The 17962-nt window shown below is 46.6% G+C and overlaps 1 non-coding gene across 1 annotated transcript; it reads right to left on the reverse strand.

The window, feature by feature from the left end:
• Window positions 1-4821: 4821 nt before the first annotated feature.
• Window positions 4822-4895, reverse strand: Trnat-ugu. Its single transcript has one exon. It is a non-coding gene; the product is annotated as a tRNA-Thr (tRNA).
• Between the last annotated feature and the right edge of the window lie 13067 nt (window positions 4896-17962).

Below are 17962 nucleotides of genomic sequence, written 5' to 3' on the forward strand. Positions count from 1 at the left end.
CGATTTAAAGGCTACCACCTAGCAAGTGTGGTGTCTGGCGGTGACACCACAACTCATATAGCTGTGATGGGAAGGCGGGAAAATAAGTAGGATGATGCAAGATCTCAAAGGCCAAATATGCAACACGTGTGGCTGTTTCCTGTGCAGAATGTGATGAGGCAACATCTCTTAGCAAAAACACCGCTTTGGACAGCTTTCCGCGACGCTTCGTCTTTACAATCCCTTCACGATATCTCGGCAGTATGCTCCCGTGACGGTTTGCCATTTAGATACGTAATCCGTAAGCGCCACAACATGACAGTCCCAAAAAACACTCTGTATTAGCGTCTCCGATAATGGTGAGGTATTTGCCTTTTTCGGCGGTGGTGAGTACAGATGTTTCCACTTTTTGCTTTCCTTCTCAGTCTTGCAGTTATAGTATACCACAACCATTAGTCCATGGTTGTTAGGTGGGTAAAGCCTTCATCTAGAGTGTTCCGATACAGCTCCAACTTTTCTGCTGCTGTCTCTTTGGTGGGCTTTTGAGAGTGTGTGAGCAGTCGCGGAATCTGCACCGCTCACCAGTTTTACGAGTCAACGAGGGCCGTTCAATAAGTAATGGAACACATTTTTTTTCTGAAATCAGGTTGTTTTCATTCACAGTTCCAATGAACCATATGATTCCCCACTCTCTTGGCTACAAAACCCTACTTTTTAACGCGGTCTACGTCCAACGCGACGGTCTTACGCCATCGTACCAAGAAAGCCTATATGCCTGCATGGTACCTCTCTACTGGTCGACGTTGGAGCCAACCTGTTGCTGCATCAATGACCTCCCTATCATCCACATACTGGTTACCGCAGAATGCAACCTTCATTGGGCCAAACAAATGGAAGTCGGGAGTTACTTCTGTTAGACGGCGGGGAAACCTTTGGTTAGCCATCAGCACTAACAACAGAGACGTCCAGTTGTGCAGGGACGTGTTCGATTGCGACCCGTCGATACTTCGAATGAGATTGTCCGCACTTTCCTACATTGCGAGAGTCACAGGTGTGTGCCGCTGGCTGGTACGCGGGAGGTTGGTTTGGTTTCCGCGACCTCCTAGCAATGGCAGACGCCTCGCCCAACGACTCACCGTGCTTTTGTTCACTGCTAGGTCTCCGATGACATTCTGCAAGCGACTATGAGAATCAGCGATTCTCTGGTCTTCCGCCAAAAGAAAATCAATGACAGATTTCTGCTTGGAACGCTCCTCTGTTACAGACTCATGAAGCGGGAATATTCCATGTTCCACAATAAAATCCGCATTTTTTTTTTCCACCCGAAAGTGCCAGACAAAAAAAAGTGTTGCATTACTTTTTGAACGCCCCTCGTATATTTGCATCTACATCTACATACACACTCTGCAAGCCACCGTACAGTGCGTGGCGGTGGGTACTTGTAGCACTTTAAGTGAATTTATTTCCCTCTCCACTTGCAAATGCGAGGTAGGAAAAATGACTGTCTATATGCCTGCATACGAGCCCTAATACTTCGTGGTGCTTGCGCGAAATATTCGTTCTGCAGCCAGCTTCAGATGCTCGTTCTCTAAATTTTCACAATAGTGTTTCGCGGAAAAAAAGTCTTCTTCTGTTTGGAGATTCCCCTTGCAGTTCATTAACGATCTCCATAATACTCGTGTGTTAATCGAAACTACGGCCAACATACCTGTCAGCCTGCGTCTGGACTGCTTCAGTGATTTCCTTTAATCCATTCTGGTGGGGATCCCAAACGCTCAAGAAAGGGTCGCACTAATATTTTATAGTCTACTTCGTAGATGAACTACACTTTGCTAAAACTCTCCCAGTAAATCACTGTCGACTATTCGCCATCCATTTTACAGTCCTTGTTCCATTTCATGTCGCTTCGCAACGTTAAGTCCTAGATATTTAATCTGCGTGGCGTACCCAAGCACACGACTAAGACTGTATCCGAACACCACAGGATTGTTTTTTCAACTCACCTGCATTGACTTCCATTTTTCTACATTTGAGCAAGCTGTTGTTCATCACACCAACTACAAATTCAGTCTATCCTCTATCCTACAGTTACTCTATTACAACACTTTTCCTCATAATACAGTGTCATCAGCAAAGAGCTGTAGGTTGCTGCTCGCCTTGCCTTTCGCATCATATATGCATAGAAAATAACAGAGGCTCTATAACACTTCTCTGGGATACTCCTGTTATCCTTGTCGCTGACGAAAACTCGTCGTCGAGGACAACGTACTGACTTCATCCATGGTTCAGAAGAAATCGTGCGAGAAAAGGGAAATCAGAGATTCGCATGAAACGTATCCATCGGTGGACAGAAGCCTTTCTCTCTCAAGCAAATTGATTATTTTAGAATTTACAGTATCCAGAATGAGGTCTTCACTCTGCAGCGGAGAGTGTGCGCTGATATGAAACTTCTGGTAGATTAAAACTGTGTGCCGGACCGACGCTCGAATCCGGGACCTTTGCCTTTCGCGGGCAAGTGCTCTACCATCTGAGCTACCCAAGCACGGCTCACGCCCCGCCCTCACAGCTTTACATCTACCAGGACCTCGTCTTCTACCTTCCGAACTTCACAGAAGCTCTCCTGCGAACCTGGTCTCGCCGGCCGCGGTGGTCTACCGGTTCAGGCGCTCAGTCCGGAACCGCGCGACTGCTACGGTCGCAGGTTCGAATCCTGCCTCGGGCATGGATGTGTGTGATGTCCTTAGGATAGTTAGGTTTAAGTAGTTCTAAGTTCTAGGGGACTGATGACCACAGATGTTAAGTCCCATAGTGCTCAGAGCCATTTGAACCATTTTTGAACCTGGTCTCGGTCTGGCACACAGTTTTAATCTGCCACGAAGTTTCAATTTACAGTACGTTTCAAACTTCTGAAGTAAACTGATGTTAACCATATTGGTCTGCAATTTTTCGGCTGTCTTACCAGTTTTATATACAAATTGAACTTGAACTGTACCTTCGGTCCAACAAATACTGTGCAGTTTCATTGCCCGGGTTTATAAGCCCACAGGGCTTTAATGCTAGCCGCGCGGTTTAGGGCGCCTTGTCACGGTCCGTGTGGCTCCCCCGTCGGAGGTTCGAGTCCTCCCTCGGGCATGCGTGTGTGTGTTGTCCTTAGCGTAAGTTAGTTTAAGTTAGGTTAAGTAGTGTGTAGGCTTAGGGACCGATGACCTCAGCAGTTTGGTCCCACAAGACCTTACCACAAATTTCCAAATTTCTTTACATCCACATCTACATCCATACTCCGTAAGCCACCTGACGGTGTGTGGCGGAGGGTACCTTGAGTAGCTCTGTCGGTTGTCCCTTCTATTCCAGTCTCGTGTTGCTCGTGGAAAGAAGGATTGTCGGTATGCCTCTGTGTGGGCTCTAATCTCTCTGATTTTATCCTCATGGTCTCTTCGCGAGATATACGTAGGAGGGATCAATATACTGCTTGACTCCTCCGTGAATGTATGTTCTCGAAACTTCAACAAAAGCCCGTTCCGAGCTACTGAGCTTCTCTCCTGCAGAGTCTTCCACTGGAGTTTATCTATCATCTCCGTAACGCTTTCGCAATTACTAAACGATCCTGTAACGAAGCGCGCTGCTCTCCGTTGGATCTTCTCTATCTCTTCTATCAACCCTATCTGGTACGGATCCCACACTGCTGAGCAGTATTCAAGCAGTTTGCGAACAAGCGTACTGTAACCTACTTCCTTTGTTTTCGGATTGCATTCATTAGGATTCTTCCAATGATGATAGATCTTCTGGCGACGCTCCAGACGGCTGTGAGATACCAACCTGACACAACTGCCATAAAGACTGACAACCAGGAGTGGCGCCGTTTACATTCATAGCAAAATCCTTTTGGTTGGCATCCGTGGCGCCCTTACAGCACAGCGGTTAGTCGACAATACTTTACGCCCCGTTTTGCTACGACAGATATATGTTTGAAATATGGTAGGCATCGCTGGACAGAGCGGATCAGATTGTGGAAAAGGGAGAAGATCAGTTACTGTTGGTTACACAAGAACACACAACTTTATTCCTAGAAAAACTAATATATAGTTTTCCCTTTAAAACAACAAGGATCAATTCACGGCTGAGAACCCAAGTGACTTCTAAATAATAAAGTTTAAATAATTCCTTTTAAAATACAAGGATTTAGAGAAACGGCTGAAGGCCTTATTTAAGTAAAATTAAAATACCTTCTCGGCTAAAGGCAAAGGAAATTCTTTAAAAGGCAAGCATTTGCAAATCTCGACTAAAAGCCATATTAAGGAAAATTCAATGGAACCGCGAGACCGCTACGGTCACAGGTTCGAATCCTGCCAAGGGCATGGATGTGTGTGATGTCCTTAGGTTAGTTAGGTTTAACTAGTTCTACGTTGTAGGAGACTAATGACCTCAGAAGTTGAGTCCCATAGTGCCCAGAGCCATTTGAACCATTTTTGAAAATTTAAATTAATTCCTCGGCTGAAAGCCCAACAATATTTCAACACCGAGCGAGGTGGCGCAGTGGTAAGACACTGGACTTGCATTCGGGAGGACGACGGTTCAATCCCGCGTCCGGCCATCCTGATTTAGGTTTTCCGTGATTTCCCTAAATCACTCCAGGCAAATGCCGGGATGGTTCCTCTGAAAGGGCACGGCCGACTTTCTTCCCCATCCTTCCCCAATCCGATGAGACCGATGACCACGCTGTCTGGTCTCCTTCCCCAAAACAACCAACCAACCAATATTTCAACATAATAAAAGGCAATGAAATGTACACCCTTAGCTGCCTACAGGCGTTGACATACGTCAACGGGGACGGATGAAAATGTGTGCCCCGACCGGGACTCGAACCCGGGATCTCCTGCTTACATGGCAGACGCTCTATCCATCTGAGCCACCGAGGACACAGAGGATAGCGCGACTGCAGGGACTTATCCCTTGCACGCCTCCCGCGAAACCCACATTCTCAGCGTATTGTCCCGCACTACATTCGTAGTGCCCCCACCCATTATACTCATTATGTCCGAAAGAACAGATACCATCTTAGTATATATAATAAAAGGCAATCTTTAAAGAAAAGCATTTACACAGTACAACAGAAAACCATCTCAAGAAAACTTGAATATGTTGACGGTTGAAGGGCGAAACAATTATTCAAAATAATTAAAGACAAACCTTAAGATAAGCATTTACACACATTTTACGAAGTCAAGATCATTAAAGAGAAACCTTACAGACAGGAATTTCCACACTACTTCTGAAAACCACAGATTTTAGAACAAACGCGGCTGAAGGCCTAAATACAGAGCAAACACGAATTTTAAATAAAGCACGGCTGAAGGCCTAATCTTAAAATACTCCATATAGAGTTAGGCTGAACGGTGTATATACTGAACATGGAACAGACAAAATTAATCCACGGCTGAAGGCCTGGCACAGTACTTGCGACAAAAGGAAATCACAATCACAAACCGCAGAACATTGGTGCTCGGAAGTGTTCCAAGGGCTTAGGTGAGACAGGCAGCTAAGCGTAACAGTAAATAATCGGGTGTGGCAGCACGACCCAGGGACGGCTGAGGAACCAACCAACAACCTAATCAATTCCCTTCCACTCGACCAACGGGACGACAACCAAAAATATCAACGAGGACGTGGATCGCGGCAGGACTATGGCTTAATAATCGGCGTCTAAACGCAGTCAAGCCAAAATAACCACTCAAAAATGAAAAACACCAAAGCTGTCGAACCACACGCCGCGGACATTTCCTCGCTGCTCTGTCGCAACCGGCCGACTACCTACTGCAGTACGCAGAGAGCATTTTTTCTGCTCAGAGGAAACGACAGAAGCTACACACAGTCCCACGTAAACACTTGCGCCAACAACTCTGACAATCCTAAAACCGATCACCGTGGAACAACAGGGAGAAACGACAAGTCACACACACACAGAGTTTCCATAAGCGTTGGGCGACCAAATACACGTCGTCCGATGACACAACCGACCGAACGACCAACCGAGGTCGTCCCCACTCGAGTCGTGTGCGGCGGCAACGGTCGGGCGAGTCTTGGCTGTCCGGACCTAGAGGTGTACAAATTCCCCTTGCAGCCTGCTTGCCCCTAGCTCCTCTGCAACCATTCATGCAGGTCAGCCTGCCGCGACGTAAACACAAGAGTACGCATGTACTGAGGCATAGTGGGTAATGCGACCGACTTGGGCTCCCGCAAGCCCGGGCTACCTGGGTTCCCACAGGCCTGCCAAGCTTCACGGGACCCGCTCAGCTTGCTGCGCCTGAGAACAGGTTTCGCTGTCTAAAGTAGCCAGGTAGTTAGCCCGCAGTTCATTTACGGCAACGGTGGGGGCAGCGCAATGAATAGGTCGGACTTTAGTGAGATTGAAAAAAAATTGACAACTGGCGAATACATGCTGGTAACGAAACAGAGCACAAGTGCCGCATGGGAAACGTTTTCGTGTGTTTATGAGGCCGCTTCAAATAAATCGGTAGGTGTGTCTCAATGCAAACTATGTAAAAAGCTCTTAAGTACTTATTCAGGAACCTCGAGTATGTTACGACATGTGTGCGAATTTGACAAGCAGTTGCCTTACTCCGTAAATATCTTGAAAGAGGACAAAGATTTAGTGGCCGAAAAGGGCGTTGAAATGTGTGCTAAGGACCTGAGACCATTTAGCAGTATAGAGGGAGAAGGATTTCATGGTAACCCGCAAACGATGTCAAAATCTTTTGTAAGGTACTCTATTCCATGCGCTGTCCGAAATATTATATAGACAGTGACGTTCCTCTTGATGGTCAAGTGTGCAAAATTTCTTCAAGATCGGAATAAAACTGTAGGTTAGTGTAGAAGTGTGTAAGTAAAGTACCCTCCGCTATGCACCATTCAGAATTTTAAGCAGACAGCGCCCTTCATCCTGCTTTGAGTATCGAGTATGCCAAATTTCATCAAGATCGGAATAAAAACGTACAATTTGTCAAATTCCGTTAGGTAAAGTAACCTCTGCCATGCACCCTACGAAATTTTAGGTAGACTGTGACCTTCATATTGGTTTGAAGGTATAGTGTGCAAAATTTCATCAAGATTATATGCAATACAAACACATGGATACAATGAAAACACACTTTCAGTTTTTCTCAAATTTTCCAATTTTTCTGTCGATTTTCGAAAAATTTTATTTCATAAAAACCTTGTCCTGAGAATTAGGAACACAGCAAAAAAAAAAAAAAAAAATTGCCGAATTGGTCCAGCCGTTCTCGAGTTTTACGCTTATCAACGCATTTGGCAATTCATTTTTATTTATATAGATAATAAGCCCGAAATATACGCGTAAAGGAAGAATGTACAAATAAAACCCAATATTTTTTGACCTGAAATTAATATATAGATGTTAGAGTTTGTCTTTTGGTGCTCAGGTAAAATAAAAACTTTTAATTAACGTTCATAGTATGACAATGAAGCGCGCAGACTAAACGGCTGCGTAGCACAGCTCAGCGGTAATATGGGCAGACAGGCAAGTTTCCCGCAGCCTGCCCGGGTTGGGTTCTGCCTGGCTTGGCTGGGAGTGAAGCAGCCTGCCCGTTCTGTTGACAACGCGCGGCGGCCTGCCCGCCTGGCCACCGGGCAAGCATGGGAGGGTTAAAAGCGGAACATGTACACCTCTGTCCGGACCTCACTGCAGCTCCATCCCAACACAACGTGATGTCCGTTCGGAACTCGTGCACACAGCGACCCGGACACACATCTCACTATCGGAGAAGGGAAGATGAGCAATTCAAAACCCATTTCTACAACAACAACGAAAGAAAGTGAGGTACTGCTCGGAGCCAACCAGGCAGAGGAAACACATGCCTATAGGCAAGCAAACCAGCAACCTAGAGACGCCAGTAAATCGAATTAAAAGAAAAACCAGGCGACAGCCACAAAAACAAAATGACGAGCAATAAACGGCATGGCTGCGAGCCGCGCACAGCTCAGTGTTGGTCAGAAGATACGTCTGAATGAATTTCATGTTTAAATGACAGGTATTAGAACTGAATGAAGAAAAAAAAAAAAAAAAACGCGAACATAACTACTGAAACGGGAGACCAACCAGTGATACAGTGACTATCAGCGTCGAGGGCACCCGTACTTTCCCCATTTCTGTGTATTTTACGATTCATGGAAACGCTCGTAGAATATACAACTTTGTGCGAAAAATAAAGCTTCGGCTGCTCTTTAAGGCTATTCGCAGATGATGCCGTTGTTTATACCAAAGTAAGAACGGCAGAAGATAGTAAGAACTTGCAAAAAAACGTGCGGACAATTGATGAATGGTGCAGACTCTGGCAGTTGACACTGAACGTAAATAAATGTAAAATATTGCGCATACATAGGAAAAGAAATCCAATACTATACAGCTAGATTATTGATGACAAACAGCTGGAGGCAGCGTCTGCCGTAAAATATCTAGGCGTAACTATCCAGAGCGACCTTAACTGGTATGACCATATAAAACAGATAGTTGGAAAAGCAGACGCCAGACTCGGATTCATCAGAAGGCTCTTAAGGAAATGTAGCTCATCCACCTAAGAAGTAGCTTATAAGGCGCTCGTTCGTCCGATTCTTGAGTGTTGTTCATCTATCTGGGATCCCTATCAGGTAGCGTTTTGTCACGGGATCGTTTAGCTGGCTGGAGAGATGCTAAACAAACTCCACTGGCAGGCGTTACGAAAAAAATGTTTCAAATGGCTCTCAGACTATGGTACTTAACATCTGAGGTCATCAGTCCCCTAGAACTTAGAACTACTTAAACCTAACTAACCTAGGGACATCACACACATCCATGCCCGAGGCAGGAACCGAACCTGCGACCGTAGCGGTCACGCGGTTCCAGGCTGAAGCGCCTAGAACCGATCGGCCACAGCGCCCGGCGCAGGCCTTACAAGAGAGGCGTTGTGAATCACGGAGAGATTTACTATTCAAATTTGGGAACAGCACTTTTCAGGAGGATTCAAACAACATATTACTTTCCCCCCACAAACATCTCGCGTATTGACAACGGGGGGAAAATTCGAGCCGGCCGCTGTGGCTGAGCGATTCTAAGCGCTTCAGTCCCGAACTACGCCGCTGCTACGGTCAAGGTTCGAATCCTGCGTCGGGCATGGATGTGTGTGATGTCCTTAGGCTAGTTCGGTTTGCGTAGTTCTAAGTCTAGGGGACTGATGACCTCAGATGTTAAGTCCCATAGTGCTTAGAGCCATTTGAACCATTTTTTGAGAAAGTTCGAGAAATTATAATCATTACAGAGACATACCGACAACCATTCTTCCCACGCACTATACGCGAGTGGAACAGGGTTGGAGGAATCAGATAGTGGTACCGAAAGTACCCTCCGCCATAGACCTTTAGGTGGCATTCTGAGTATAATGTAAATGTACCAGGGTTGGAACTTAAATGGTGGCAACTATTTATTCACAACCGATACAAAAGAGTTACATGTTTGCACCTGTTACTGACCTTCAAAGTAGTCGCCAGCGTTGTGTACAACCCGTTGCCAGCGATGTGGAAGGCATACTATACCGTTAGCAGAGCCTGTTCTGCTGATGGTGCGAATGGAGCGGTCTAAAGTAATAGTGATTCTCCTGTACAACTGTGATTGTGTTATCCTATCGCATTACTTTCCTCCACGGCAGAGTGTCAATGCACAGCATTACTGTTTGTTTTTGGAGCATCACCTGCGACCAGCTTTGCGAAAGAAGCGGCGGCACCTTCTCCGCAACCCATCCTTCAGCCGGCAGTTGTGGCCGAGTGGTTCTAGGTGCTTCAGTCTGCAATGGCGCTGCTGCTACGGTGGCAGGTTCGAATCCTGCCTCGGGCATGGATGTGTGTGATGTCCTTAGGTTAGTTAGGTTTAACTAGTTCTAAGTCTAGGGGACGGATGACCTGAGACGTTAAGTTGCACAGTGCTTAGAGCCATTTGAACCATTTGAACCCACGCATCATCTTGCATGACAATGAGCGGGCGCGTACAGCGAAAGCTGTGGCTGCTCTGTTCGGTCGATGGGACTGCAAAGTACTGTACCATCCACCACACTCCCCGGACGTAAGTCCTCGTGACTTTGATTTGATTCCGAAGATGAAGAAACCATTTAGTGGCATTCACTTCAGAGCTGTTTCAAAGATTCGACAGGCAGTAGACAGCTCCATTCGGACCATCAACAGTCAGTCTCTACTAACGGTATACTACGCCTTCCACATCGCTGGCAACGGGTTCTACACAACGCTGGTGACTACTTTGGAGGACAGTAAGAGGTGTAAACATGAACTATTTTGTATCGGTTGTGAATAACGCACTATTCGCGAGTGGAACAGGTTTGATGGGATGAGATAGTGGTACCCAAAGTACCCTCCGCCACACGTCATTAGGTGGCCTGCCGAGTATGATGTAGATGTAGATGGATAACCACACACAGAAATCGAACCTAGACCGCCCGGATGGGAAGCAAGCATTCTACCACGCAAGCACGCTGTCGGAAATTCGACCTTACTTTAGGGTACTGAAGACGCTCAGAAGAACTTAAAAGCTGATTTTCTCGAGAACTTTTGAGAGTTGCTTGGGTCAGCTTTGTCGGATGCATATTTGAACTATGAACTGCACATACTATAAATATAAAAGTTTAAAAAATTTGCACTGTTTAGGAGAGTCGATACACTGTCGATTTAGAAGTATTTTTGCTCGGGGAGATGGCAGCTCTGCGTACAAAATTTCTCAACCTGTATACTTCTAAATCACCCGCAACTTTAATCGTGTATTCCTCACACTCCTGTATACTAAAAATGGCTCTGAGCACTATGGGACTTAACTTCTAAGGTCATCAGTCCCCTAGAACTTAGAACTACTCTAACCTAACTAACCTAAGGACATCACACACATCCATGCCCGAGGCAGGATTCGAACCTGCGACCGTAGCGGTCGCGCAGTTCCTGTATACTCACAATAAGTAAAATTTTGTTATTTACGATCATAATGTCACAATTTTACTGGCCACCAGTGTATATAGTGAAAAACAACAGTCCTGTAGGACTCCCGTGACGTACTCCGCGTGGTTACATTTATTTGCAACTGGTAATTCTGACGCTAGACGAGCGACGTGTTGAGTTCTTTGCGGTAGGAAGCCGTGAATGCAGACGGGGATGGCTGGTTCGATACTCGGCGAGCTCGCGTTCTGTTCACTGAGCGTCGCTTTCGCCACCACTAAAGCGCCGCTGCAGTGTGAACGGGGCGCAGCGCGAGCGGCAAACAGAGCGACAAGAACTGCCAATGGCGCCCTCCGACGGAGCAACAAGTGTCTCCGGCTTGAGTGAAATGAAAGCCTCCTCTTCGCTTGCAGCCGTGGGCGCGTTTGATCTGCACGGGACCTGGAAGACACCCTCTGTCTGTCTACGTCGCTTCCCGGGAATGAGCTCACAGGCAAGACCCCCAGGCGATACGGGCAGTTAATTACGAACTTGCAGGCGGACTACTCACCGCCCGACTCCCTACAATTCTATACATTACAACGTTAGTATCATCTGCAGGTTCTAGGCGCTTCAGTCCGGAATCGCGCGGCTGCTACGGTCGCAAACCGCGCGACCGCTACCGTCGCAGCTCCGAATCCCGCCTCGAGCATGGATGTGTGTGAGGTCCTTAGGTTGGCTAGGTTTAAGTAGTTCTCAGTTATAGGATTGGGGAGAAGAGAAGTTAGTGGCACAACCTGACCAGAAGAAGGGATCAGTTGGTAGGACATGTTCTGAGGCATCAAGGGATCACCAGTTTAGTATTGGAGGGCAGCGTGGAGGGTAAAAATCGTAGAGGGAGACCAAGAGATGAATACACTAAGCAGATTCAGAAGGATGTAGGTTGCAGTAGGTACTGGGAGGTGAAGAAGCTTGCACAGGATAGAGTAGCATGGAGAGCTGCATCAAACCAGTCTCAGGACTGAAGACCATAACAACAAGAACAAGTTATAGGGGACTGATGACCTCAGATGTTAAGTCCCATAGTGCTCAGAGCCATTTGAACCATTTTGCTACGGTCGCAGGTTCGAATCCTGCCTCGGGCATGGATGTGTGTGATGTCCTTAGGTTGGTTAGGTTTAAGTAGTTCTAAGGTATAGGGGACTGATGACCTAAGAGGTTAAGTCCCATAGTGCTCAGTCATTTGAGCCATCATCTACATTCACGTATCCGAAACTCATAATGGGTCTTTTTGGACTCATGCTATTACCTCACGTTGCCGAAATATTTTATATAAAAAAAACTCTACGGACAAAATATTAGACATTCCTTAAAACATTGGTTCCCAACTAGGGGGTAATTATTCCCTGAGGGGTAAAAAGATGCCTTCGTCAGGGATAAAAACAAAAGAGTTCAATAGCGCTTCGGTCACGAAACCAAATTGTTTTTAAAAGATCGTCACTATTATAAGTATTTCGTGAGGCTGTTATATTGATTAGATGAGTTAACTACTCTTTAAACTCCGTCCGGAGTTGGATGTCCCAGCGGTAACGACCGACCACCGTGTCATCTTCACTGTATGCTGATCTGGAGTGGTATGTTATCCACACCACTCTACCGGCCGTTGTCAGCTTTCGTGAGCAGAGTCGCTACTTCTCAGTGAAGTACAAGGTTTGGACCTTTAATAGTGGCAACTATTTATTTACAGGTCGTAAAAAATAGATACGAGTTTCAAAGTCTTACTGTCCTTCAATGTCGTCACCAGCATTGTGTATAACCCGTTGCCAGCGATGTGGAAGTCGTAGGATACTCTTAGCAGTGCCTGTTGTGTTGACAGTTCGAGTGGCGCTGTCTATTGCTCGACGAATTTGTAGCAGTTCTGAAGCGAATGCGGTGAAGTGTTTCCTTCAGTTTAGAAATCGAGTTGAACTCACGAGGGCTTAATTCAGGGGAGTGCAGTAGGTGGTATAGCAGTTAGTAGCCCCATCAGTCAAACAAATCAGTAACAGCCTGCACTGTACGTGCTTGAGCATTGTCCTGCAACATGATGGTCAGGTCCTGCAGAAACTGTCATCACTTCTGTCTCTATGCTGCTCATTTTTGGAACACAACCAACGACCAATTCTTCGGACAATAGTGTTCACGAAACACAACCGCTGTTCCATGGTCCAGGGGCCTGGGACCTGATGGGTCTGAATTTTGTATGGTAAGAGATGCAGGTCTTTGACAACAATTGGTTACGGTTGATTCCCACCTGTTGCGCAGCTCGCTTGATCGATTTTCTGGAGCTTGTTTGAAACACAGCGCGTGTCTTGTCGATGTTTCCAGACGTTTCCACCCTTTTTTGGACGACCGAAATTGCCAACACTGTCATCGCGAACACTATACGCTCTCTCAGACTTGCGAATCAAGTTCTTGATTCTTAACACACTTGGAACGGTTGGCTCCGGCTTGAGCTCGATCGCAAACTTCCTTTGAGCCGGAGGCGCGCGCGCATGCGCATACTAATTACCAGCTGTGCAGCTTGAACGTCCTAATGCAAACCGTTCAGAAGTTATGACGATTTCATTTCATATACACTCCTGGAAATTGAAATAAGAACACCGTGAATTCATTGTCCCAGGAAGGGGAAACTTTATTGACACATTCCTGGGGTCAGATACATCACATGATCACACTGACAGAACCACAGGCACATAGACACAGGCAACAGAGCATGCACAATGTCGGCACTAGTACAGTGTATATCCACCTTTCGCAGCAATGCAGGCTGCTATTCTACCATGGAGACGATCGTAGAGATGCCATGCCATTTCCACCTGGCGCCTCAGTTGGACCAGCGTTCGTGCTGGACGTGCAGACCGCGTGAGACGACGCTTCATCCAGTCCCAAACATGCTCAATGGGGAACAGATCCGGAGATCTTGCTGGCCAGGGTAGTTGACTTACACCTTCTAGAGCACGTTGGGTGGCACGGGATACATGCGGACGTGCATTGTCCTGTTGGAACAGCAAGTTCCCTTGCCGGTCTAGGAATGGTAGAACGATGGGTTCGATGACGGTTTAGATGTACCGTGCACTATTCAGTGTCCCCTCGACTATCACCAGTGGTGTACGGCCAGTGTAGGAGATCGCTCCCCACACCATGATGCCGGATGTTGGCCCTGTGTGCCTCGGTCGTATGCAGTCCTGATTGTGGCGCTCACCTGCACGGCGCCAAACACGCATACGACCATCATTGGCACCAAGGCAGAAGCGACTCTCATCGCTGAAGACGACCCGTCTCCATTCGTCCCTCCATTCACGCCTGTCGCGACACCACTGGAGGCGGGCTGCACGATGTTGGGGCGTAAGCGGAAGACGGCCTAACGGTGTGCGGGACCGTAGCCCAGCTTCATGGAGACGGTTGCGAATGGTCCTCGCCGATACCCCAGGAGCAACAGTGTCCCTAATTTGCTGGGAAGTGGCGGTGCGGTCCCCTACGGCACTGCGTAGGATCCTACGGTCTTGGCGTGCATCCGTGCGTCGCTGCGGTCCGGTCCCAGGTCGACGGGCACGTGCACCTTCCGCCGACCACTGGCGACAACATCGATGTACTGTGGAGACCTCACGCCCCACGTGTTGAGCAATTCGGCGGTACGTCCACCCGGCCTCCCGCATGCCCACTATACGCCCTCGCTCAAAGTCCGTCAACTGCACATACGGTTCACGTCCACGCTGTCGCGGCATGCTACCAGTGTTAAAGACTGCGATCGAGCTCCGTATGCCACGGCAAACTGGCTGACACTGACGGCGGCGGTGCACAAATGCTGCGCAGCTTGCGCCATTCGACGGCCAACACCGCGGTTCCTGGTGTGTCCGCTGTGCCGTGCGTGTGATCATTGCTTGTACAGCCCTCTCGCAGTGTCCGGAGCAAGTATGGTGGGTCTGACACACCGGTGTCAATGTGTTCTTTTTTCCATTTCCAGGAGTGTAGTTCAATAATTGTAACCCTGTAGATGTAAAAACGGGGTACATCGCAAAACGCAAAAAAAAAAAAAACAAAAAAAAAAGAAGACTTATACGAAAGTCACGAGAAAATAAAGTAAATGTGTCCCGCTTGAGTGGGAACAGATCTGTAAACATGAATGTGAAGAAATCGAAAAAAATTATCGTCGGAAAAATTTACTCAATCAGCTGTGGTAGCTAACTGGGGGTTATGGACTTTGGTAGTCGCCTTCTCATCTTTGATTGCAGGTCTGTGAAACGAGTGTGTCAGGCTATGGAAGAGAAAGTGGAGAACCGGGAGTTTGGTAGTATTTGCTCGCGGCAGTATATGCTGCCGAGCGGAATCAGAAAAAAGTTTTCTGGCGGCGTCCGGTTTGTCGACGCAACAGGGCAAAAAGGTGCTCAACATCGCGGCCTGAAGGGACATTTCTATTCATCGTCGAGGAGCGTGGGGTTGGTAGCGGGTTGTCAGAGGCGTGCTCACGACGGCAGACGGATGTTTTTTTGCTGTATTCGACTCGTTGCTGTTCGATTTCCGGCCGGGTCCGGGATTTTCTCTTCGCCCGGGGACTGCGTGTTTGTGTTGTCCTCATCATTTCATCGTCATTCAGGGGATGGGAAGACCGGGCGGTGAAAAGATTGGGAATTTGCACGGGCGCTGATAACCATGTCCTTGACCGCCGCACAAACCGAATAATCATCACAATTGTCGTAGCTGTTCTCGTCTCCAAGATGGGAGAACGCAGTGACTTCCTTGTGTTTAAGAGAGCGAGTTGGCATTAAGATCTGTAAAATTTTGTTTCTGTGAGACTTTCAAGTTGCGTACTGGAACTTTTATATGCCGTGTGTATGAATTTTTATTATGTTTTTGGAATATTTTATTGGCCTGTAACTCATGTTACGATTTACATAAACGATCTCGTTGATGGTATTGACAGCGGCATTGTACTATTTGCCCATGATGCTGTAGTCTACAGGAAAGTAGTATCACACGAAAGCTGTAAACAAGTCACTGAGGATTTGTAGAAAATAATTGCGTGGTGTAATGACTGGCGGTTATCTCTCAATATTAGTAAGTGTAACCTACTGCGTATAACAAGGGGAAAATCCCGATTAATGTACGAGTAAAATAAATGCTTAGTCTTTGGAAGCGGCAACATCCGTCAAGCATCTGGGTGTGACTATTCGAAATGATCTCTAATGGAATGATCAGATTACACAAGTAACGGGCAAGGCGAACTCTAGATTGCGGTTTGTTGGTAGAATCCTGAAGCGATGCAGTCCTTCAACAAGGGAAATAGCTTACAATACGTTAGTTCGTCCAGCCTTGTAGCACGTTTGTATGGGACCCTTACCAGTTGGGTCTGAATCAAGAGATTGAGAAGGTCCAAAGAAGATCGGCAAGATTCTTGACTGGTACATATAGCCATCACGAGAGCGTTACAAATCTCACTGAAAGTTTGAAGTGGGACACACTTGCAGATAGACGACGCGCTAAACGGAAGGGGATACTGACTAAATTCCGAAAACCCATCTTCGCCGAGAATGTAGAGCATATATTAATACCACCAACTTTCAAATCGCGCAATGACCACCATTCAAAGATAAGGGAAATTAGAGCTCGTACTGAGGCGTTCAGTCATTTTTCCCTCGTGCGATCCGCGAGTGAAATAGAGAAGGTGGGGGGGGGGGGGGGGGGAATATGACTTTGGCGCGAATTGTGCCCTCCGCCACACACCGCTTGGTGGCTGGCGGAGTATACATGTAGATATGTCAAGTGTTCTTTATAGGAGGTGGCCACTATACTGAGCAGCTCTGGCTGTTATTGTGTTCTTACTCGTGTCTCCTTTTTCGCTCATGGCATTTTGATAGCTCATCTTGATGTTTAAAGGAACTTTGTAGTTCTGGGGCTAATCTGAGGCACGAATCACGAATTAATGTCGCAATGTCTACTCTGTGCCCCATTATTTTAGTGAGATGAATTGTCATATTTCAGTTGACTTTGGTTTCACATGTTGGCACTAAATTATGTAACCCCACTAATGTGGCCTTACATCTTCAACCGTTAAGTAATCACGTGTACTATTTCTCTTAAATATCAGCTTTAAACTTAAATTATTCTACGTTGTGTTTTGACTGCAGCGACGGAATCATATGTGCATATTTTAATACAGTGGCTCACGTAAAAACCAGTCTGTTTCAGCGTATACCGTATACCGTTGTCTCAAGGTTTTTCGTCAGAGCTGACTTGATTATGACGTACTGAGCCGAATGTAGAAGCTCCACCAAATACATTGTGAGATAAGAATTGTAATATTGTTTTAAAGCTTCAACTTAAAAAAGTTTTTTTAAAAAGATTCCTCGTTGTTAGCGGGCCCTGCTGAGGCAATTAGATTGTTAATTTCAATTTCATGGAGACTATTCCCGATCTCTTGGAGTGTCTGGCGCTAGAATAAAAAATTGGGAGGGGGTCATTTGGTGGTGTCTTTACAGAAGACCATATCTTAAGGTGACTATTCTGTAAACCAGGAACGTGTCACTGACATTTCTCTAAAGGCATCACCGGGGACGGGGTTTCTGTGGAAGCGGCCCACTCAGCCTGCGGTTCTAGGCCGAGCTAGTCCCGGCGTCTTAACACAAGGACCGCCGAGTGGTCACTTTGACCACATTACATGTATGTTTGAAAACAGATTATTTAAAGATTGTTGTGCGTCACTCCCCGGATTTATTCTTAGCACTCGTCAACAATGTACTAAATATGTTGGTTACTGCAGTTTATTCGCATTGTTTGAATTTAAAAGCTCAACAATGCAATTTGTCATTTATTGTTTGCTATTGGATTTCGCATAAACAAGACTGATTATTTGAGTACCGGTCTCAGATGTCACAGAGATACAAACCACCGCCAGGGCCTCTTTCAGATGAAGAAATTTTCACACTTTTGTATGAATCGGATGCTGAAAATGATCCTGAAGTTGAGGACCTTGTGGAAGATTCTA

This window comes from Schistocerca americana, chromosome 9 (genome assembly GCF_021461395.2).
Source record: "Schistocerca americana isolate TAMUIC-IGC-003095 chromosome 9, iqSchAmer2.1, whole genome shotgun sequence".
NCBI classification, from domain to species: domain Eukaryota; kingdom Metazoa; phylum Arthropoda; class Insecta; order Orthoptera; family Acrididae; genus Schistocerca; species Schistocerca americana.